The 25,081-nt window shown below is 32.7% G+C and overlaps 1 protein-coding gene across 1 annotated transcript in view; it reads right to left on the bottom strand.

Moving 5' to 3' along the window:
• LOC142325631 (serine/threonine-protein kinase VRK1-like) overlaps nt 1–15,039 on the bottom strand; it is a 161,413-nt gene extending 146,374 nt beyond the window's left edge. The window contains exon 1 of the mRNA XM_075367630.1: nt 14,815–15,039. The gene's annotated coding sequence lies outside the window, so the exon portion shown is untranslated. The remainder of the gene's footprint in view (nt 1–14,814) is intronic.
• Between the last annotated feature and the right edge of the window lie 10,042 nt (nt 15,040–25,081).

Below are 25,081 nucleotides of genomic sequence, written 5' to 3'. Positions count from 1 at the left end.
TCTCAACGCGCCACGGTTACTACCTCGTGGGTGGTGTGGAAACGTAACCAACTATATAGACCTCCCGATGTACAATTCCATCCGCAGTTTAGCGATGGATGTTGATATAGCCGCAGCGGTGTGGACAATTAGATTTTTTCCGAATCGACGCGTAAGAACGTTGCGTCATCTTATGAAACTTACAACCGCTGTGTTCAAGCCTTAACGATGGAAGTGTCCACATGGATGGTGACTTTCTTACCGACTAGTCCGATAACAAATATAACGCATTTAAAGGATATATTAACGGATCGATTTCCGATTTCAATAATTACAGAAACTGAGACATTACCAAATACTGTACTTTTAGGAATACCGTTCAAAACACACATTCAAGATATTGAAAATGAACTGACAGATATGATAGATTGGATTGTGGTGGTGAGTGTGATATGAACATATTTTTGACAAAAAAAATAAAAAAACTTAACGAAAGAATCGCAAAGACCAATCGTAACTTGAACGATTACAAAGAGATATTGTTTTTCTGTAAAATATTATCGGATTTGTATTAGTGATGGAGAAGACTTTTACCGATTCGGTTAACGAATTGAAGTTTATTGCATCGTATATTTGTAAATATTGTTTTATGATGCTTGTCACTCACTCTGTACACTGCGGTGATGGTGATGATAAAACACACGCTATCGATTGTAAGAAATTCGACTATTGCGGACGTGGACTACCAGAATATTTGTGTTCCTGCGATTTGATTATTGAAAACGTGAAAAGAATATACGCTATGGTACGTGCAAATAAATACGAAGTGTTATGGAAAAATCCGTTTCCCTGTAAAGTTATCGACGGTAACGAACTCTATCGATTACTTTGCAAAATTGCTGAGAGGTGTGGAGGGGATATAAACATCTACACGGTACCATCGATAAAACACACGCTATCGATTGTAAGAAATTCGACTATTGCGGACGTGGACTACCAGAATATTTGTGTTCCTGCGATTTGATTATTGAAAACGTGAAAAGAATATACGCTATGGTACGTGCAAATAAATACGAAGTGTTATGGAAAAATCCGTTTCCCTGTAAAGTTATCGACGGTAACGAACTCTATCGATTACTTTGCAAAATTGCTGAGAGGTGTGGAGGGGATATAAACATCTACACGGTACCATCGTTAACTAATCATTTGAGTGTCAGCCCTGCGGGTGTGATGATGGATGCCATATCATTTGTTAACACTTTCAACGATGAAGATTGTTTTCTCAAGAAATTCCTTGGAAAAAGTTGTCTGATCTTCATGTTGGAGTAGACTATGTATTGTTGGATATGAGAAAGGTGTTTACACCTTTATATGAGTATCGTATTTGCGCCATATTGTACGACGCCGAAGCGGATGAACTTGGTTGCCTTCGAATCTATTTACCACTGAAATATACAAATAGATTTACCGAAGACGAAATGACCGTTGTAAGACATCATTCGATGAAATTAACTTATTACGGAATGAAAGAAGACGGCTTCACTGAAGATTTAAAAGTTAGTTTGTAAAACTATACGTCGAGTGTTTATAGGCCTCACGGGGAGAGATATCATCACTCGTTAAAAAAAAATCTCAACGCGCTATGTTACATACCTAATGGGTGGTGTGGAAATTGTACCATTCATTCACTTGTCAGACCTTACAGTGTTCACTACTGGCGTTTATTATGTCTATCAAGGACAGAAAAGTACGGGTATATGTGACAGGTGTTCAGTCATTACAAGCATTAAGCTGGCAAACAACTCTTAATACTATTCTAAAGCATACTAGAATAATTTACTATTATTCGGATGAAAGCACCATAAAGAAAGATCAAACGTATCAATTTTTAAAACGATATAGTGCGTTGGTACCGCGAAAGTTTTATGTCGTTTGTGTTTGCTCTTATCCGAATATTGAAGAAGAAGACGATGTATTTGAATTGTCGACGGCATTAGATAATTATATATTTGGTGGATTGGCAGATTACGTGATCGTAGTGGACATGTAATATGTAAATGAGAGTGTTTAAGGTGGTCCTGAAAAGGACCGATTTTTTTTTGGATAAAAGGATTGTTATATTCGTAAAGATTTATATATTTTTATCGTATTCAATAACATTTTTTGGTTTATAAGTAAAATATAGTTGTTAAAACTTGAGCGGATGTGATTGGTGATAGACGTTTCCTGTTTATAAGGAAAAAATTCAGCGGATGTGTGGACAATAGATAAGCACGTGTTTTATAAAACTTGAACGGAGGTGCATGCAATAGATAAGCAGGTCAAAACATGATTGTGTGGTTATCATAAGGAAAATACGGCTGTTTTCCTGTTCAAGAGAGTCACGCGTAGGCCGGACGGTTCGTCAGTCGAGCGCCGCATCCCGCACGGAAAACATCTCTCTCTACGTCGCTCCGCTGACACACACACGCGCAAACACACGTTGGTGTAACGAAGGGATGGATGCGCATCGCCACTCAACTCGTTGTCAAGACTGCATCAAGGAAAACGTGCCGCTTTCGTTTGAACATGTTGTTCCACGTCGAGAACCGCTGTAGAGCTCAGTCTGCTGCAAGATGTTGATGAATCGACATCTTTGGTTAGAGAACTCAATTATAGTAATAGCCCTCCTTATGCCAGGAATATTATTTATGCTTGCACTGAATCACTTGCAAAAATTTGAAAAAAAAAACAAAAAAAAAGATTCGAGTGTTTTACAGTAGGCCTATTGGGGAGAGATTTCACTCATGTAAAAAAAAATCTCAACGCGCCACGGTTACTACCTCGTGGGTGGTGTGGAAACGTAACCAACTATATAGACCTCCCGATGTACAATTCCATCCGCAGTTTAGCGATGGATGTTGATATAGCCGCAGCGGTGTGGACAATTAGATTTTTTCCGAATCGACGCGTAAGAACGTTGCGTCATCTTATGAAACTTACAACCGCTGTGTTCAAGCCTTAACGATGGAAGTGTCCACATGGATGGTGACTTTCTTACCGACTAGTCCGATAACAAATATAACGCATTTAAAGGATATATTAACGGATCGATTTCCGATTTCAATAATTACAGAAACTGAGACATTACCAAATACCGTACTTTTAGGAATACCGTTCAAAACACACATTCAAGATATTGAAAATGAACTGACAGATATGATAGATTGGATTGTGGTGGTGAGTGTGATATGAACATATTTTTGACAAAAAAAATAAAAAAACTTAACGAAAGAATCGCAAAGACCAATCGTAACTTGAACGATTACAAAGAGATATTGTTTTTCTGTAAAATATTATCGGATTTGTATTAGTGATGGAGAAGACTTTTACCGATTCGGTTAACGAATTGAAGTTTATTGCATCGTATATTTGTAAATATTGTTTTATGATGCTTGTCACTCACTCTGTACACTGCGGTGATGGTGATGATAAAACACACGCTATCGATTGTAAGAAATTCGACTATTGCGGACGTGGACTACCAGAATATTTGTGTTCCTGCGATTTGATTATTGAAAACGTGAAAAGAATATACGCTATGGTACGTGCAAATAAATACGAAGTGTTATGGAAAAATCCGTTTCCCTGTAAAGTTATCGACGGTAACGAACTCTATCGATTACTTTGCAAAATTGCTGAGAGGTGTGGAGGGGATATAAACATCTACACGGTACCATCGATAAAACACACGCTATCGATTGTAAGAAATTCGACTATTGCGGACGTGGACTACCAGAATATTTGTGTTCCTGCGATTTGATTATTGAAAACGTGAAAAGAATATACGCTATGGTACGTGCAAATAAATACGAAGTGTTATGGAAAAATCCGTTTCCCTGTAAAGTTATCGACGGTAACGAACTCTATCGATTACTTTGCAAAATTGCTGAGAGGTGTGGAGGGGATATAAACATCTACACGGTACCATCGTTAACTAATCATTTGAGTGTCAGCCCTGCGGGTGTGATGATGGATGCCATATCATTTGTTAACACTTTCAACGATGAAGATTGTTTTCTCAAGAAATTCCTTGGAAAAAGTTGTCTGATCTTCATGTTGGAGTAGACTATGTATTGTTGGATATGAGAAAGGTGTTTACACCTTTATATGAGTATCGTATTTGCGCCATATTGTACGACGCCGAAGCGGATGAACTTGGTTGCCTTCGAATCTATTTACCACTGAAATATACAAATAGATTTACCGAAGACGAAATGACCGTTGTAAGACATCATTCGATGAAATTAACTTATTACGGAATGAAAGAAGACGGCTTCACTGAAGATTTAAAAGTTAGTTTGTAAAACTATACGTCGAGTGTTTATAGGCCTCACGGGGAGAGATATCATCACTCGTTAAAAAAAAAATCTCAACGCGCTATGTTACATACCTAATGGGTGGTGTGGAAATTGTACCATTCATTCACTTGTCAGACCTTACAGTGTTCACTACTGGCGTTTATTATGTCTATCAAGGACAGAAAAGTACGGGTATATGTGACAGGTGTTCAGTCATTACAAGCATTAAGCTGGCAAACAACTCTTAATACTATTCTAAAGCATACTAGAATAATTTACTATTATTCGGATGAAAGCACCATAAAGAAAGATCAAACGTATCAATTTTTAAAACGATATAGTGCGTTGGTACCGCGAAAGTTTTATGTCGTTTGTGTTTGCTCTTATCCGAATATTGAAGAAGAAGACGATGTATTTGAATTGTCGACGGCATTAGATAATTATATATTTGGTGGATTGGCAGATTACGTGATCGTAGTGGACATGTAATATGTAAATGAGAGTGTTTAAGGTGGTCCTGAAAAGGACCGATTTTTTTTTGGATAAAAGGATTGTTATATTCGTAAAGATTTATATATTTTTATCGTATTCAATAACATTTTTTGGTTTATAAGTAAAAAATAGTTGTTAAAACTTGAGCGGATGTGATTGGTGATAGACGTTTCCTGTTTTAAAGGAAAAAATAAGAATTTATTTCTGTTTTCCTGTTTATAAGGAAAAAATTGAGCGGATGTGTGGACAATAGATAAGCACGTGTTTTATAAAACTTGAACGGAGGTGCATGCAATAGATAAGCAGGTCAAAACATGATTGTGTGGTTATCATAAGGAAAATACGGCTGTTTTCCTGTTCAAGAGAGTCACGCGTAGGCCGGACGGTTCGTCAGTCGAGCGCCGCATCCCGCACGAAAAACATCTCTCTCTACGTCGCTCCGCTGACACACACACGCGCAAACACACGTTGGTGTAACGAAAGGATGGATGCGCATCGCCACTCAACTCGTTGTCAAGACTGCATCAAGGAAAACGTGCCGCTTTCGTTTGAACATGTTGTTCCACGTCGAGAACCGCTGTAGAGCTCAGTCTGCTGCAAGATGTTGATGAATCGACATCTTTGGTTAGAGAACTCAATTATAGTAATAGCCCTCCTTATGCCAGGAATATTATTTATGCTTGCACTGAATCACTTGCAAAAATTTGAAAAAAAAAAACAAAAAAAAAGATTCGAGTGTTTTACAGTAGGCCTATTGGGGAGAGATTTCAATCATGTAAAAAAAAATCTCAACGCGCCACGGTTACTACCTCGTGGGTGGTGTGGAAACGTAACCAACTATATAGACCTCCCGATGTACAATTCCATCCGCAGTTTAGCGATGGATGTTGATATAGCCGCAGCGGTGTGGACAATTAGATTTTTTCCGAATCGACGCGTAAGAACGTTGCGTCATCTTATGAAACTTACAACCGCTGTGTTCAAGCCTTAACGATGGAAGTGTCCACATGGATGGTGACTTTCTTACCGACTAGTCCGATAACAAATATAACGCATTTAAAGGATATATTAACGGATCGATTTCCGATTTCAATAATTACAGAAACTGAGACATTACCAAATACTGTACTTTTAGGAATACCGTTCAAAACACACATTCAAGATATTGAAAATGAACTGACAGATATGATAGATTGGATTGTGGTGGTGAGTGTGATATGAACATATTTTTGACAAAAAAAATAAAAAAACTTAACGAAAGAATCGCAAAGACCAATCGTAACTTGAACGATTACAAAGAGATATTGTTTTTCTGTAAAATATTATCGGATTTGTATTAGTGATGGAGAAGACTTTTACCGATTCGGTTAACGAATTGAAGTTTATTGCATCGTATATTTGTAAATATTGTTTTATGATGCTTGTCACTCACTCTGTACACTGCGGTGATGGTGATGATAAAACACACGCTATCGATTGTAAGAAATTCGACTATTGCGGACGGTATATCGATCATTACGGTCTATACTTTCCTGCAAAAGTGCACGCAGATCTACCAGTCTACTTGCAACAAGATCCAGAAATCAAAATTCAAGAACCGTTTCCAGAAGACGACAAGGACTGGAGCAAAAATTAAATATTTAGCTTTTCTTTACCATATGTATATTAAACTTAACGCCGATCTATTTGTAATATGCAATTTTTTTGTATGAGAAAATATATGTATGTATGTATATATGTATGTATATATGTATGTATGTATGTATATATGTATGTATGTATGTATGTAAACCGTAACGCCATTCCTTCTGTATTCAGTTTTAAAGTCAATAAATCGTTTTGAAAAAATAAAAAAAATAGTTTTTTCTTTTCTAGATTTAATTCCTCTTCATTATCATTAAGAAATATAAGCCTGAGTAAATATATATATTGGTTAGCTGGCATTTCTCCCACCACCACCCCATTCGGTCGCCCTAGAGCATAGACCAAATTTTCCGTGCCAAAAAACGGCTACTGTGCCTCTAAAAAACGGTATAGCGACCTCGATCCTATCTGCTCCTAATGAGCTACCTAACTTGCGTGAGCGAATTAAGCAGGGTGCCGTACAGCACCCGCTTAAGTGTCCCAGTCGCTCACTTGTCAACAATAAAACTAATAACAATAGAACTAGGCGCACCCCTTGTTACAATTAAAACTATTGAAGTTCTTATAACTAAAAGGCAGCAATTTAGGCTGCCACGCCTCGGTCGCTGTATGCCAGCTAGTACCTGTCCACCATTTAACAGCGCTTGGAGCTAGTTTGGCTGGTGGCCAGCCATTACCTCAAGGAAGGATTCCTACAACAGAGCTTAGGTAAATATATATAAATGATCCGATTGCGTTGAAATGATAAGTCTACAAATATAAACGTTAAAATGATGATCTTACTGTTAATAAGCTTCTACCCGGCGGCAGCTGTCACCGCAGCAGACGAATTCGATTCCAATAAATTTTTATTAGAGTATGGGTTTCTGAAGGGAGGTAATATGAGCCTGCACGATGCAAAAGCGATAGAAGATGCCGTTAGGTTATTTCAAGAATATTTTCAACTTCGTGTTGACGGGAAGTTAAATAACGAGACAGAAACCTTTATGCGTACGCCCCGGTGCGGTGTGGCAGACCTATCGGAATATGCTACCTCCAGAATTGCATTGAAAAAACAAGATCTAAAATGGCATTATCAGTTAGCAACGGCTAAAAAGATGAAAGTGGCGAAAAGACACTCCGTTGAAGTTTACCCAAGCGTACTATGAGTACGATATCCTTATTTCGGACAAGTACGGCATCCACACCTGCGCCAAAAACGAAAGAATTCGATGTTCAAGTAAACTCGACGGACCGGGAGGTATCTTGACTCATGCATTTTTTCCCAACGCTGCTAACAAACCCATAGAGATCCACATAGACGATGAGGAGGACTGGAGTTATGATCTAGAAGTTAAAGCCGAGAATGGCAAAACTAGTCTACTCAATACGTTGATGTACGAGATCGGACACGCCTTGGGTATCCGACACTCTTATAATATACACGCGCTTATGTACCCATACCTGAACGGACGCGCGAACTTAAGCGAAGACGACATATTAGCCGTGCAGTCCCTTTACGGCACCAGTGAAGCAATACGTCGACCGTCAGATCTGACACCATTTACTCCTTTACCTAACCCTTACCTTACTGACGTTTGCGCAATTAAAGAAGGAGATGGTGATAATATTAAGTATCTGCTGGTCAACGGTAAACTCTACGTCACCTACAAAAAACAGTTATGGATAATAAATATCTCTGAAGACGGCAAACATGAAACTAAAAGTTACTACAGGCCGCTGATCATCAACGAACGATTGAAATTTCTTTCGAGCACATTCGAAAGGGTGGACGCAATGTACCAGCGACCGAATGGAGATATGGTGGTTATTGCAGACCGTCAGTTGTACATGTTCAACCTCCATACACAGAAACTGAACGAAAGGAAATCCGAAGAATGTGTGTTTTTACTTTAACATCGCTCAACCCTGTAAGATCAACGGAATCGTGAATACGTATACAGGAAAAACTTATCTCATCTACAACGAAGATCTTATCTTATCTTATCTCATCTACGTGTTAGAGATAGACGAATGGTCTTTTGATACAGTTAGAACGGATCTTCTTTCTTATCTCTTCCCCGGAATACCGGCAGACATAGATGGAGTGGTTTTTTTTTCTTAATCACCACCCACCATAACACACGTAAAAACAATCGGCTGTTCGATAACTTTGTACCCTAAACGATCAAATAAAATAGTATTGCTTTTTAAAATCAACAATTAACTGAAAATACAGAATAAAAACAGTTTTATATAACATTACTGTACACTTCATAAGTATTAAAGTATTACGGTTATAATATATATTTATATTTAAACGAATCCATTTACCACTGTATCGATATTAATTTTGTTTAAGTAATAAATTAAACCGCTTTAACAATAACTGTATCAACGTTTTAATTCTACAAATGTATATAACTATTACTTTTGGTTACATATTATTTTAAATTATACAATTATATATAAATATTGTACAACTACATATATAATTATCGTCGGAATTAAACAAACGTAATATCGTTTAGAATGCATAGCTACTCTAACATATTAATATTTAATACATTTTTTGGAAATTTTAGAATTACTAGTCATGCATCAAAAATCTTAACTAGAATTTTATACAGAAGAACTGAGAGGAGAGTGGAAGAAGTGTTAGGAGAAGACCAATTTGGTTTCAGGAAAAGTATAGGGACAAGGGAAGCAATTTTAGGCCTCAGATTAATAGCAGAAGGAAGATTAAAGAAAAACAAACCAACATACTTGGCGTTTATAGACCTAGAAAAGGCTTTCGATAACGTAGACTGGAATAAAATGTTCAGCATTTTAAAAAAATTAGGGTTCAAATACAGAGATAGAAGAACAATTGCTAACATGTACAGGAACCAAACAGCAACAATAACAATTGAAGACCATAAGAAAGAAGCCCTAATAAGAAAGGGAGTCCGACAATGATGTTCCCTATCGCCGTTACTTTTTAATCTTTACATGGAACTAGCAGTTAATGATGTTAAAGAACAATTTAGATTCGGAGTAACAGTACAAGGTGAAAACATAAAGATGCTACGATTTGCTGATGATATAGTAATTCTAGCCGAGAGTAAAAAGGATTTAGAAGAAACAATGAACGGCATAGATGAAGTCCTACGCAAGAACTATCGCGTGAAAATAAACAAGAACAAAACAAAAGTAATGAAATGTAGTAGAAATAACAAAGATGGACCACTGAATGTGAAAATAGGAGGAGAAAAGATTATGGAGGTAGAAGAATTTTGTTATTTGGGAAGTAAAATTACTAAAGATGGACGAAGCAGGAGCGATATAAAATGCCGAATAGCACAAGCTAAACGAGCCTTCAGTAAGAAATATAATTTGTTTACATCAAAAATTAATTTAAATGTCAGGAAAAGATTTTTGAAAGTGTATGTTTGGAGTGTCGCTTTATATGGAAGTGAAACTTGGACGATCGGAGTATCTGAGAAGAAAAGATTAGAAGCTTTTGAAATGTGTTGCTATAGGAGAATGTTAAAAATCAGATGGGTGGATAAAGTGACAAATGAAGAGGTATTGCGGCAAATAGATGAAGAAAGAAGCATTTGGAAAAATATAGTTAAAAGAAGAGACTGACTTATAGGCCACATACTAAGGCATCCTGGAATAGTCGCTTTAATATTGGAAGGACAGGTAGAAGGGAAAAATTGTGTAGGCAGGCCACGTTTGGAGTATGTAAAACAAATTGTTGGGGGATGTAGGATGTAGAGGGTATACTGAAATGAAACGACTAGCACTAGATAGGGAATCTTGGAGAGCTGCATCAAACCAGTCAAATGACTGAAGACAAAAAAAAAAAAGAATTACGTATATAATTATTATTTATTGCCGGAATTAAACAGACAAATTTTATTTAAGAACATAATTATTATTGCTGGAATTATACACAAACCACACTATTATTTTAAAATGTACTATATATTAGCGTTAATTATATTTTTGGAAATGTGTTACAATTACATATATATAAAGACAAAATATTATTTCATATTAAGTTATTAAAATAACATTTAACTTACCTTAAATAATAGAAAAAAAATGGCGACGAGGAAAATTAAACAAAAGAAGAAGAAGAATAACACAACACAGTATACACTAGTAGAGAGAACAGTAAGAACGCAATAAAAACCGGTAGGATTTGGCGGGCTTTTACATAAAACCGTTAGCCTTGTCATTGAGAGAGATAACTTCGCAAACAAACAAAAACAATGATGTCAGCAAAAATGTTTTCCCGCCATTTTTCCCCCACATTTTTTTTGTTGACGACATCACCTTGTCCCAGAACCGGTGTGACCTTTGACCTGTTCGTTAGCCGGCATATGTATACTACTGATGTAATTTCATAAAAAGTATTGTTGCAACAATACTTTTAGTTCAAGACTACCTCAATCTGAGCTCAACAAAAAACCTTTCCGCATGAACTGAAGCAACTCATTGCTTCAAGAACAATTGTCCTCAAGAACCTGTGGAAGTTACCATTCCACAAAGGAAATGGCATGCATTATTCCCAGGAGGAAAAGATAGGAAGACATCACAAGTGTGTTCCAGGTGCAAAACAAATGTATACAAAACCTACAGCAATTTGATTGTATTGTGTAAAAAGTGATTTTCAGCAAAAAGGGATTTTCAGCACAAACTGTATTGATGGATTTTAACATAGGCATATAAACATTAATACAATCTAATATTTTGAAAGGCCATATCTTTTATACACAAAAATTTGGATTTTACTGATTTTTTTACTTGTTTAGTATTTCTTTAAAATTTTTTAAAAAGTTTTAATTTTTAATTTCAACAAAATGCGATAAAGTTTATAAAAATTAATGTAAATATTTCTTTTTTCTGTCCAATCTGTTACTTTCCTAAGAGACAAGTTACAAAAAATTTTTAACACTAAAAAATTTCTATTTCATTATTAAAATAAATCACAATAAAACTTTGGGGTCAGACATGACCCCAGAATAATAGCGACTTTAGTCAAAATAATGGTAATAGTCAAAAGTTAACAGAATAATAATTCGATAGTTGGGAAACTTAAGAATATTTATAAAAATGCAGATCTAGTTAAAAAGTTCTGTCAAAAGAATGTTAAACATTTATCTCATAAAAATGTTATTTAATTTAGGATATATTTCTTTATAAGTTAATTCATGCTACTTGTCTTTCATAAAATAAGTTTTTAACTTATCCAACTCTATTCAAGAGCATGTATTGGGACACGGCGATCAGTTCAAGAAGTAAATGATTTTGCATGAAAACTAATTTACCACTTTCAACTTAGATTGTCTAAAATGAAATAGTCAAGAAATATTTTTATTTTATTTTATAGATACAAGTTAACAATAATTTATTTTAATGTTCATTTTTTATTCAATTTCATTACGCTTTTTACTTCCTTGCATGAAGGAAGTATTGTAATCGTGAAAAATGTCAGTTTCCAGATTTCAATGAAAATATCCGTTTTGACTAGTTTCAGTGTGAAGTATGTATGTACCTTGCGTAACTCAAAAAACAATTAATCATAGAATGTTGACAATTTGTATCTAGGACTGTTGTAACATCTAGTTAAGTACCTCCCCTTTTAATTGCAATCGACTGGGCGAAAAATGTGTATACAGACCTCTAAATAAAGCAGGGTTTTAATTTTGAAACATTTGAACTTTTTCTTAACTGCAGTAATAAGCCCTTGTATCTTTTCTTATATCTTTTCAAAGATATATCAGAAGTGGTACTTATTTTCATTGGTTCCTGGGTTATAGCCAAATAAAATTTTTATTAATGAGATATTTGGATCTTACAAGGGGAAGGACATCGGTTCGAATCCAACTTCATATACAAATATATATATATATATATATATTCTTTTTTAATTTAAATGTATTGATTTATTAATAATTATTAACCTCTGATGTAAAAAAATTTAATACTAAATAATAACTCTCAATAATAACAATACTAAAAATAATATGAAAAAAGAATCAGAAGTTATTAGTGAAATAAAATTTTATGTAATTCTCATTTTAATTCAACAATTTTTACAATCAACGATTAATAATTACAAATAAATCAATATATTTAAATTTAAAAAAAAAAAAAAAAAAAATATGTATATGAAGTCGGATTCCAACCGATGTGTGCATGGTAACAGAACCGAAACGTTCTCACTTACATCACATATCTACTTGAGCGACGTGAAAGAAAATTAATAAATAAACTAATATAAAATGCTAAGGAAATTTTTAAGGCCATTTTTCCTGAGTATAATTAAATCTTGCATGTTACTATTTTATGATGAAGACAAATGAACAGTGTACTATTCACACACACAATATGGATCAAATCGGTGTCATTCTTTTGAAACCAAAGTACAGACAAGATGTGAGGCCTACTGAAAATTCAAAAACTGTAGTAACAAGTGTTTCAGAATAAATTTACAGACAAAAACCCTACAAAAACAACATACTCATTTTAAACCCAGTAAAAACATGTTAAAAATATAAACCAAAAATTGAGTAACCTCATACGGTTTCGTTTTTGTTTTCATTTTGTTGAAGGTTACATCATAATAATTTAAAAAGCAAAATATTAGATAGATAAAATACTTACATCTGTTTAAAGAGTAATAAAATGACTTTTACCCTATCCTAATATTTCAGGTAAGATTTTGAATTAATAATTGTATAAATATTTGATTTTAATAAAAACTAATATTTTAGCAATTGTGTAACTGTCCACTTCATGAAAAAATTGGAGCATTGTATCTCACTTTGAAATGAAATAAGTTTAGATGAAGTGCAGCAAAAAATGTATATAAGTAATTTAATAGGTGTACACCGAAGTTATGTGGTGTCCACATCAGATTTTTTTTTTATACTTTACATTTATTTAGCATAATATAATGATCACTGATGCAAATAATGACATTTGCATCTATAGATGATAGCTGTTTAACAATCAAATGGTAAAACTAGTTTAATTTAAAAGTAACAATTTTAGAAACAATTTCTGAGCACTTTCTACCCATGAATTTATTTAAATAAGTTTAGAATACCTCTTTGTTTCATATAAATAATAATAACAATAACAATAGAAATTTCAAACAGTTTCTTTCCAGCCAAAAGATTATTGAACTTACTACACAAGAAGCTAAAAACTTTGTTGTAAATTTTTTATTTACAACCCACGAAGCTATATATTATTAAATGTAATAATAATATATAATTATTATTATAATACCCTTCATTTAAAATTAAATGTTTGTCCTACTAACATATTTATGTACCCAGTTTTAATCTAATAATCTTACACATTAATCAAAACTTAAGATAAATGGAAGGTTTTCTATTCATGTATAGGCCTATAACTTTTTATATAGTCAAAAAAAAAACTTACTTGGAAATATCAAAAAATTTATTTTTGTTACCAACCCAGTTTTAAGATAATGCTTTATTAAGATCTTAAACCAATTTGAATAAATCTTTAAACCAATTCTGAAATTTAATATTAGTTTTCTAGTTTACTTTCTACTTTCAAAATAAATACTGATATTTAAAATTTTAATGGTAGACCATGCTAAGTATTCAAGGTTACAATTAAAACTAAAGACCCCATCACAAACATTTGATAATGATTCTGGCAACGCATCAGTCGCTCATCTAACAATGACTGTAATTATAAAAAGAGAATTATTATAAAGTAACCAGTTTTAAGGACTGATGCAGTTTTCCTTAGTTATTGGACAAGTGCAGTCACATCATTGCTGCCATTGTGCATCAAACTCATGAGCATTCTCAAATATACCATATATTATGACTGTAACTATTAGGATACATGATTCTACTAGGCATAAATACAATAGAACTTATTATACATTTCAAAATTAAAACTTTAAATACTATAACACAATATATCACAGGCACAACTTTACTTGCTCATATATAAAAACATGATCACACATGCAATAACATGGTTTGAATCAAGTTAAACTTCACTCTTCAAAAACAGCAAACAACATTTGAACATTCAACACTAGTCACCGATTTTACACTAATAAATATAAACAAATCTGACATTATTTTGCTTTTAGTTCAACTGGAGCAGCTGCAGCTTAAGAATGTAGCATCGATTATGTATTCTAATATAGGGTATATACCAGTAAAACCTTACATGGAAGAAAATACACGTTTTACTAAGTTTCAGAGGGTTTTAATTTAGATAAAAGAATAATATTTCTAGGATAATCCTAATAAAATATTTCACTACAAGATATTAAATTACTGTAGCAAAACATAAAAATAGTTAACAGGTAAAAATCTACCTTCCTTACCAAAACAAATAACCAAGAATATTTCTTCCTCGATGTTACAAAACAAATCTGACAGAATCTTGTTAAAATAATAGAGCAAAGTCACCTGAAAACGAAGTTACATAGCAATCTACTTTAAAACACAAATTGCTCCAGCACTACCGTACACAGCACAAACGATCATCGCAGGTTATAACTTCAACATGGGCCGTAGGTTGGCGGTTACATTGGAACCAAAGAGGAAACGTACTAATTGTTTAGTACAAAAAATAAATTCATTATAAACAAAAAATAAACTTTAGATCAACTTATTAAAAAAAAAACACAACAAGTGAAAAACTAAAGATTCTGTTTTTTTTAGCTTTTCACTTGCAATACTAAAAATTCGTTTTTTTATATTTTCTTACATTACAGCATTTACTCATCTTCAAAAATAATTCATAAGGGTTTCTGATGTAAAGTCACAGCTATTAATTCAACTCTGTATTATGTGTATGAGACCATAAAGTAGCGTAAATACTGGCCTTCGATTGAATTAAAGCTAGCCTCAAATATTATTTTTACAGTCGATAGTTACTTTGATCATGCCCACCAAAATAAACACATTCAATCAACTGGAGAAACTATTGAACAAAATGTGAGAACTATGGCTTTTTATTATCGCGTAAACAATGATTAACAACTTTAACAATTAGAATTTTATTTGAGGTAAGCTTAATTCCTGTTATACCGAACAGTAAAAGAAAAAAGTTGTCAATTCGATCGGTACAAAATACGTATACCTTTCCATTATACCATTTCCGGCTTCGATAATTTTTTGTTAACTTTCTATGGCGTTTGGTGGTGCCGTTTTAAGTTTTACCACATACTCACACGGAGATTTTGTAACAAAATGTTGAAAGACCACAGACGATTTGATGGAATTTAATTTTTAATCCTACTTAGTTCACTATAACATAATAATGACGAAAAGCTTGATGTCATTAAATAATTTTAAGGACGAAAATTAATAGGAAAACTTTTTTTCCTCTGCCTCCCGTTACCGGCCTCCATCACCCAGCAATCGGGACTTGGTCCTTTGTGCTACGCCACTAACGGGGACACCCCCGGAGGGACTGAGTCTTTTAACTCAGGGGCTCGAGAGTACCTGCACTTCATCACCACCGAGTAGGAAACCTTAGGATAAAAAACAAACACACACTCTCACAACCCACAAAACTTTATTTAGCTCATGCTCAGTAGCAGTCCATTGAAATACTATCTTCGAGTTTCTATTTTTTTAGTTCTACTTACGAACGACAGTTTTCACACGGAAATATTTTTTCTTTAATTAAGGATTGGCCAGGTATCGGTCGTTGGTTTTTCAATTTGCCGTTGACTGAAATCAAAAGTTTGATGCAAACTTCAACTTGAAATATAAGCAAGAATTGAATCATTAGTTTAGTTTTTAATTATATTGTACTTTATATTTCACCATTTTTTTGTGTAGGAAAAACAAATTATTAAAGAATAAAAATTCTGGTTGTAATACTTTTCCAGAAGCATCAAAATTAATAGTTTTTTAAAGTTGTGACCAACTACTGCCTATACTCCCTTTTTGAAAGTGAGAATTAAATGCAGAAACAGAGCCTAATCCTTTTTTAAAAAATTACTAACAAATTGGTTTTAGGATAATAGTTGCAAGACCTTTTTTAACCCTAGTAAAATTGTGTTAAATTTGTTCCTTTTTTTCTCTATACAATAAAAATTATGGATTTTAAATATTTTTTTAATTTGTACATTTTTATCTTTTTTAAACAAAAATGTTTTTTCATGAGCACTGTTTTTATTTTTTACAAACTTTGGTTATAAATAAAAAGTAGGTTTTTTATTATTAAATTTTCTGCTTCATATTACAGTGTATTTTAGTTTTGTTTTTATTGTTCTGTAATATAAGTTAAGTTTTAGTTCTTTGTTTATTAGTTTAATTTCGTAATTTGTGAATTTAAGTTATGATGAAACATACATTTTTAGTGTTGTTAAGGTATAATATATATATATATACTAACAAACGCATGTAATTCAGATCTAAGATATTTTCTAATAATAATTGAAATATAAGTCTTTCTTACTCAAGAGAACTGCGATCATTACTTGACCTGCAACTCATTAAAGATTTCCACCCACTTAATCCTTCATTCATGATACTGCTCTACTTTATGAAGTAAATAACACAGGAACATGAACTTGATGAGTTGAGGCATTGGTTTACATCAACTGTAAGTAATTAGTGTTAAGAAAAAATATATGATTTTTAATACAAAAAAAAAAATAAATAAATTTGACATAAAACTGGATTATAGCTATTTAGTATCAAAAATATAATTTTGAAAAATCTAACATATTGTAACAAGACCAGTAAAACAAATCTGAGTAACTCTGCGTAATTCCTGCCAATTGAAAAGAAAGTAGTAAAAAATATAATGGGAGAATCCATAAATGAGCTAAAGGAAACCCTTTTAGTAAAGGTAACAGATTCGTTTAACAATCGTCCTTTGTATTTCTGCCCGCTGACACACCCAAACACATGTTCTATGAGAAGGGTTACTGGATCCAGGTTATAAATACCATGGGAAAATTGAGGGTGGACGATCATTCTCACGCTTCAAGTTGGGTCGAATCCTGCAGGTAAAGAGGATAGGAGTGTAAATACTGTGGGGAAGACCAGTTGACAATCAGTCTGCGAGAGTTATTATGAGAGTTTGAAGTGACAGTATTCTGCGAGCTCAGTGAAGGAGCAAATTTCTAGTGTGTACAAGTTCGACGCAATTATGATGACGTCACAAGTAATTCCAGTACATGAAAACAAGTGGCTTGATGAGTAACTGTTAGACTGTAAGTAAAAGAAATAATGTACTAAATTTCATTCATAAACTGTTAGGGTAGTTTTATTTGTGAACAGCAAAGGTATTTGCAGTAAAAGAACTTTATACTTGTCTTACAGTCTATTGTACTTATGTTGTTAATACAAGACTAGTGATTAAAAGTGCTAAGACTAGTGTCATGCTAATGTCTTTTGTCCATGGGACCAAATTTTGGCTTTCAATATTTAACTACCTGTAAATAAATCCTGACGATTACTTTAAATTCTGTTTTATATGTAATCACTGTTTATTATTATTATTTTTATTGTGATTACTATGATTATTATTTATTTATTATTGGCATTGCGAAGGTGCAACCATATCGGAGTGATATCTGTTGAGAGCCAGACTAAGGAATGATTCCTGAAAGAGGGCAGCAACTCTTTCGGTAGTTGTTAAGGGCATAGGTCAGGACAACTTAAATGGCCATATCAACATCACTCAATCCTCTGAGTATTGCACAGCTGAAAGCAAGGAAAACTACAGCCGCTTTTTTTCCAAGAAAATGTAGCCCTCTGTATTTTCATATATCAAAGATGGAGGCGCCTTCCTGGGTAAAATATTCTGGAGGTAAACTAGTCCCCCGTTCAGATCTCTGGGTTGGGACTACTAAGGAAGGGGTTATTAGAAAATCAAAAAATAGCATTCTACGAGTCAGAGCGTGGAATGTTAGAAGTCTAAAAAAGGTTGGTAGGTTAGAAAATTTAAGGAGGGAAATGGATAGGATAAATGTAGATGTAGGAATTAGCGAGGTTCGGTGGGAAGAGAAAATCGACTTTTGGTCAGGTGATTTTAGAATAATTAACTCAGCTTCAAATAATGGGCAGGCAGGAGTAGGTTTTGTAATGAACAAGAAGATAGGGAAGAGAGTAGAGTATTTCAAAATGCATTACAATAAGGAATGCATTGTAATAAGGATAAAATTAAAACCTAAACAAAAAACGATTGTTAACATCTATATGCCTACAAGCGCTCATGATGATGATGAGGTAGTGTGTATACAAAGAAATTGATGAAGCCATTAAACACATAAAAGGGGATGAAAATATAATAATAGTTTGAGATTGGAATGCAAGCATTGGAAAAGGCAAGAAAGGAAATATAGTGGGAGAATACAGGCTGGGCAAAAGGAATGAAAGAGGGGACCGACTTTAGAGTTTTGCACGAATTATAATTTAGTAATTGCCAACACCCAGTTTAAAAATCATAGTAGAAAAATATAGACATGGAAAAAGCCAGTGATACTGCAAGTTATCAGATATAGAAGATATACCAAAGATTTAGAAATCAGCTCGCTGACTGTAAAGCTTACTCTGGAGTAGACATTGATAGCGACCATAATTTAGTGATAATGAAATGTAGATTGGGGGGCTGAAGAAAAGGTGTGAGATGAATCGGAGGAATTTAGAGAAGCTTGAGTAAGAGGAGGTAAAGAAGATTTTTGAGGAGGACATCGCAAGAGGTCTGAGTAAAAAAGATAAGGTAGAAAATGTAGAAGAATGGGAGAATGTTGAAAAGAAAATTCTAAAATCAGCAGAAGCAAACTTAGGCGGATTAAAGAGAACTGGTAGAAAACCTTTGGTTTCAGACGATATATTGCAGCTGATGGATGAACGTAGAAAATATAAGATTGCTAGGGATGAAGAAAGTAAAAGGAACTATCCAAGGCAATTAAGTAATGCTATAAACAGGAAGTGCAAACTGGCGAAAGAAGAATGGATTAAAGAAAAGTGTTCAGAAGTAGAAAGAGAAATGAACATTGGTAAAATAGACGGAGCATACAGGAAAGTTAAGGAAAATTTTGGGGTATAAAAATTAAAATCTGATAGTGTTAAACAAAGATGGTACACCAATTTATAATACGAAAGGCAAAGTCAATAGGTGGATGGAATATATTGAAGAGTGATACGGAGGAAATGATTTAGGAAATGGTGTTAGAATCTGTAGAATTACTGTGTAGTGCAGGGGAGGAAGTGATCGATAGATTATACAAAGTGGTGTGTAATAGTTAAAAAAAAGGGGAAGTTCCGTCAGACTTCAAAAAGAGTGTTACAGTCTTGATACCAAAGAAAGCAGGAGCAGATAAATGTGAAGAATACACAACTTAGCTTAACTAGTCATGCATCAAAAAATTTAACCAGAATTCTATACAGAAGAATTGAGAGGAGAGTGGAAGAAGTGTTAGGAGAAGACTAATTTGGTTTTTGGAAGACAAGGGAAGCAATTTTAGGGCTCAGATTAATAATAAAAGAAAGATTAAAGAAAAACAAACCAACATACTTGGCATTTATAGACCTAGAAAAGGCATTTGATAATGTAGACTGGAATAAAATATTCAGCATTTAAAAAAATTAGGGTTCAAATACAGACATAGAAGAATGATTGCTAACATTTACAGGAACCAAACAGCAACAGTGACAATTGAAGAACATAAGAAAGAAGCTGTAATAAGAAAGGGAGTCTGACAAGGATGTTCCCTATCCCTGTTACTTTTTAATCTTTACATAGAACTAGCAGTTAATGATGTTAAAGAACAATTTAGATCCGGAGTAACAGGACAAGGTGAAAGGATAAAGATGCTATGATTTGCTGATGATATAGTAATTCTAGCCGAGAGTAAAAGATTTAGAAGGAACAATGAACAGTATGGATGAAGTCCTACACAAGAACTATCTCATGAAAATAATGAAGAACAAAACGAAAGTAATAAAATGCAGTAGAAATAATGAAGATGGACCACTGAATGTAAAAATGGGAAGAGAAAAGATTATGAAGGTAGAAGAATTTTGATATTTGGGAAGTAGAATTACTAAGGATGGACGAAGCAGGAGCGATATAAAATGCCAAATAGCACAGATGAAACAAGCCTTCATTCAGAAATATAATTTGTTTACATAAAAAATTAATTTAAACATCAGGAAAAGATTTTTGAAAGTATATGTTTGGAGCGTAGCTTTATATGGATGTGAAACTTGGACGATCAGAGTACCTGAGAAGAAAAGATTAGAAGCTTTTGAAATGTTGTGTTATAGGAGAATGTTAAAAATCATGAGTGGATAAAGTGACAAATGAAGAGGTGTTATGGCAAATCGATGAAGAAAGAAGCTTTTGGAAAAATATAGTTAAAAGAAGAGATAGACTTACAGGCCACATATTAAAGCATCCTGGAATAATCACTTTAATATTGGAGGGACAGGTAGAAGGAAAAAATTGTGCTGGCAGGCAATGTTTGGAATATGTAAAACAAATTGTTGGGATGTAGGGTGTAGGGGGTATACCGAAATTAAACGACTAGCACTAGATAAGGAATCATGGAGAGCTGTGTCAAACTACTCAAATAACTGATGACAAAAAAAAATTGACATTTACTATTATCATTTGCTGCTGCCATTATTGTTATTATTCAGATTATTATTGTGAGTTGTTTTTTAATCTTATTGTCATTATTATTGATTTGTCATTTTATTTATTCTTAAACTAATAAATAGTAATTATTTAAACATTTTCAATTGTCATTCTCTCAATATCCTGACTGAGCCACAAACATGTGACAATATCATTACAAACACTTTTTACTATTAGATTATATAGGAAAAAAACATTTATTGGGAAGATACAACCAAATTCATAATAAACAAGGAACCTCAGCTCAGGATGATACCTTAAGAGAAACTCAATTCCAAAAAGGAATTGATAATAAATGTAAGTTATAAGTAGCCTCATTGAAATGTCGTAAAAGAGTTGTGGACAGTAGGTAATCTGTGCAAGGTCAAAGTGGTAATACTAAACATCATCTCATAAGCCATAATTCTAGATAAACAAAGTTGTGATTTTCTAGAAAGAAATTAAAAAACTTTTTGGCTAATTTGCTTTTTTTCAAGAAATAGAAAAATGTAAAGGCTGTCAAAAAATTAGATTTTTACATTTTAAATGGAATGTATTACTTCCAATTTAAATTTAAAATAAATTTTTAAGAAATTAAAGAAATATTCTTCTACCACAGACAATTAGGCTGTGATGGGCAAAAAATCCCATTAACTGCTTTTCTGAAGCAAGTTATAACTAAAAATAGAAAAATATACAAAATATTTTTTTTCTGGGGTGAATATTAAATAAATATTTTTGGTAATTTATGATCTTGATAAAAAAAACGTCATTTTCTGTAGGAAAATGTTTTTGTTAAGTGTCCCAATAAATTTTTGAAATTTTATTTCAGCTCAAACACCCCCACCACTATTTCTAATTTTTGCAAAAATTTAATAATTCTTTCCCCCAAAGATATCTGTCTACCAAGTTTGAAGAAAATTAGTCAACTGAGTCCAGATTTATAACACTAAATACAGGTCATATATATATGCACAAATGTCCATCTGACAAAAATAATTTTTTTGACACGGGAGCATTGAAATAAAAATGTTTTTTCTCAGCTTATTTGCAATTTATTTTTTTTGCAATTTTTAAAAATGATTTCTGACTGAGTAATTTATAAAAAAGATATGTTTCATCAAGTAGCATGCAGTGCCCTTTTAAAGATTCAAAAAAGTATTTCTGTAGGTATTATGGATAAAATGTATAAGTCAATATATATATCAGCTGTAATTAATATAAACTGCCTGTAACAGTTTCATTAAAATTAGTTCTGCTGCTAATAGGTGATTAGCAAAAAATTTACTTCTAGATATCACACATCTGAATACAAATGAGCTTATTTGCATTAGGTTTAAAGCAAAATGCATAAAAAGACCACACTGTAAAGATGTATATGAAAGTGAATTTTGTATATTTTGAACCGAACTATTAATGGTTAGTATTATGAAAAGAAATATATTATTCTTAAAAATTAATTTTATGCTAATCGCAAGATCCATCCTATTATTATAATTGATGGGGGGAAAAGGAGAAAAACCTTTTTTTTTATATCTCCTTGATAAATGAAATTTTTGTAAAATTTATACATGTGTTTTGAATATCTCAGAGTTTTTAAATTTTGTTAATGAAGATGCCAATAAATGTAGGGGACCCACATGAGTATCATATTTGTTTTAAATTTAAATCAATCTTATAGTTATCCATTGCATTTAAAAAGTAAAAATCTTAATTTTTTGACAGCGCTTAAACTTTAATACTTCTTGAAAAAGAAAAACATTAGCCAAAAATTATCTCCTTCTTAGAAAATTACAATTTTTTTAAATTTAGAATTATGTCTGTATCTTGTATTTTTTAAACAATTTTTAAAAAGTTTTCTTTTAATTTTATTATCACCACTTGGCGAATATTCTCTTAAAATTAATTAATACCTGAATACTTCCTTCCTCCTTCATTATGGAATTTCACAAAAAGAAAAAAAAATGTTTTCACAATTTCATATTTTTAATGCTGAAAACATATTTTATTAAACAATAAAGTTAAAAAATAACTTAATAACATTCAATACTTCTTTAAAATCAATTTTAGTGAATATTTTAATCATTAAAAAATCCTGATACATGAGCCCCAAATTTCCAAGAGGCCAAAAACAAATTTTTTGAAATTGTGATTCTAATGTACATTTTCGTTTTCATTTATTTTTTTTTAAAAATGACTTACTACCTTCATAGTATTAAGTACCGTTTAATTTTTGCATTCGTAAAAGCTGAATATTTACAATCTTCATTGAAAATGAAATAAAATTTACTCTACAACTACTTTTATTGTATTATTTCCATTTTAAAATTTTGTTGAATGCCACAGCTCTAGGAAAGTTTTACAATCCTTTACTGAATTTTTATAAAAAAGGCTAAATAGTTTTTAACTGAAAAATATTTTTTAATGTAAAATTGCTTTCTCCTGCTTAATAATAAATTATACTTATATTCAAAAGCTAATTTCATATTTAAGTTCAACTTTCAGTTTTTCTATATTTAGTACTAAGTTACCGTGGCATTGTAGAAACAAAATAATATTAAAGATAGATTCAAACTCATTTAATATACGACTAAAAGATTAAATTGATTTAAGCAGGAGAAAAAGTGGACATGAGAGAATAATTTAAAACCATAAAGACAAACAAACGTCTCATGATAAAGCGTCTCAACTTCTAGATATAATATATTACTATCATACTTGTGATAGTCGATTTAATATTATAAAAATTAATTTTTAACTTATCTCTAATAAGTGTGTAAGAGACATATAGAGTAAATAATATATTATTCCCTCAGTTACAACTGTTTTGTCCAAGATTAATTGTAATTCCAGAAATGTAATAATTGTTGGCTTCAGGAGTCTCAACAAATGTCTTGTTAATCACTCTCAAAATTTACATAATAATACACAAAACAAGGATCTAATACAATTAATAAATATATGTTGTAAACTTCAAATAACTGAACTGTTATACGATGGCCATCAAGAAAGTAAATTACACATTGGTTTAAAAAATACAACTGCTGTCAGAAAAAAACTTATTACATAAGTTTGAAAATACATTCTTAAACTCCTTTTCTATGTAATCGGCAAATAAATTGAGACACTTGTCATATCTGTGGATGAGTTTTTGTAGCCCTTCATCCAAAAATTCGGCCGCCTGGTTTTAAAGCCATTTTTGGAAACAAAGCGTAAAACTTACAGTAATCCAATTTAACTGCCACAACTTCATGTAAAATTTTCAAACACTGAAATGAAAGATGTACAATGATAAAGTGCCGATTAGTGAGAATGTTTTTATCAACATTTGCTACCAGTTCATCACACTAGGCTGGCTACATTGTTTTCATAAAGAACATTTGATCAGCCATTTTTAGACATAATACACCTTTGCCTCAAGGCAAGGCAGGCGACTGCCTGTAGCAGCAAAACCACCAGAACTAGAGCGCAAAAATTATAAACACAACTCGTAAAAATATATTTTGATTACTTAAATCTAGAAAATAAATGAATAGTAAAATCAAAATATAACAGGAATTGTCAGGCTTCTGGGCATTCCTATATTTTGAAATGCACTGCAGACCGGATTTAACAAGCTTATTCAAATGTAACAGGAATGTGACAGGCTTATGGGTATTTCTATACATAAATTGTGAGATGTGCCGGCGCTGCAGACAGGATTCAACAAGCTTTTTCCATCCACATATAAAAGAGTCAGATTTAAAACAATGCTTTTGAGTTACAAGTGTAGTGGATGTGGAAAGAGATTTTCAGAGGGAAGTGGGTATTATTTGTTAAACACCTAACATTCTAAATTCGCTCGATGATGTTTTTCAACCGACTTCAATTTTTACGTATTTACTTTTGATTGCAATCTTCTGGAGAACTGTTAAACTGATTTCAATAAAACTTTCTGCTACACATCCTCAACGATTTCTAGCACGGATGTAGAAAGGGGGGCAGGAGGTACTTCCTCCCCC

This window comes from Lycorma delicatula, chromosome 5, assembly GCF_047948215.1.
Source record: "Lycorma delicatula isolate Av1 chromosome 5, ASM4794821v1, whole genome shotgun sequence".
Classification (NCBI taxonomy): domain Eukaryota; kingdom Metazoa; phylum Arthropoda; class Insecta; order Hemiptera; family Fulgoridae; genus Lycorma; species Lycorma delicatula.
Note: the sequence above shows the minus strand (reverse complement) of the source record. Positions and strands in the feature narration are given on the sequence as shown.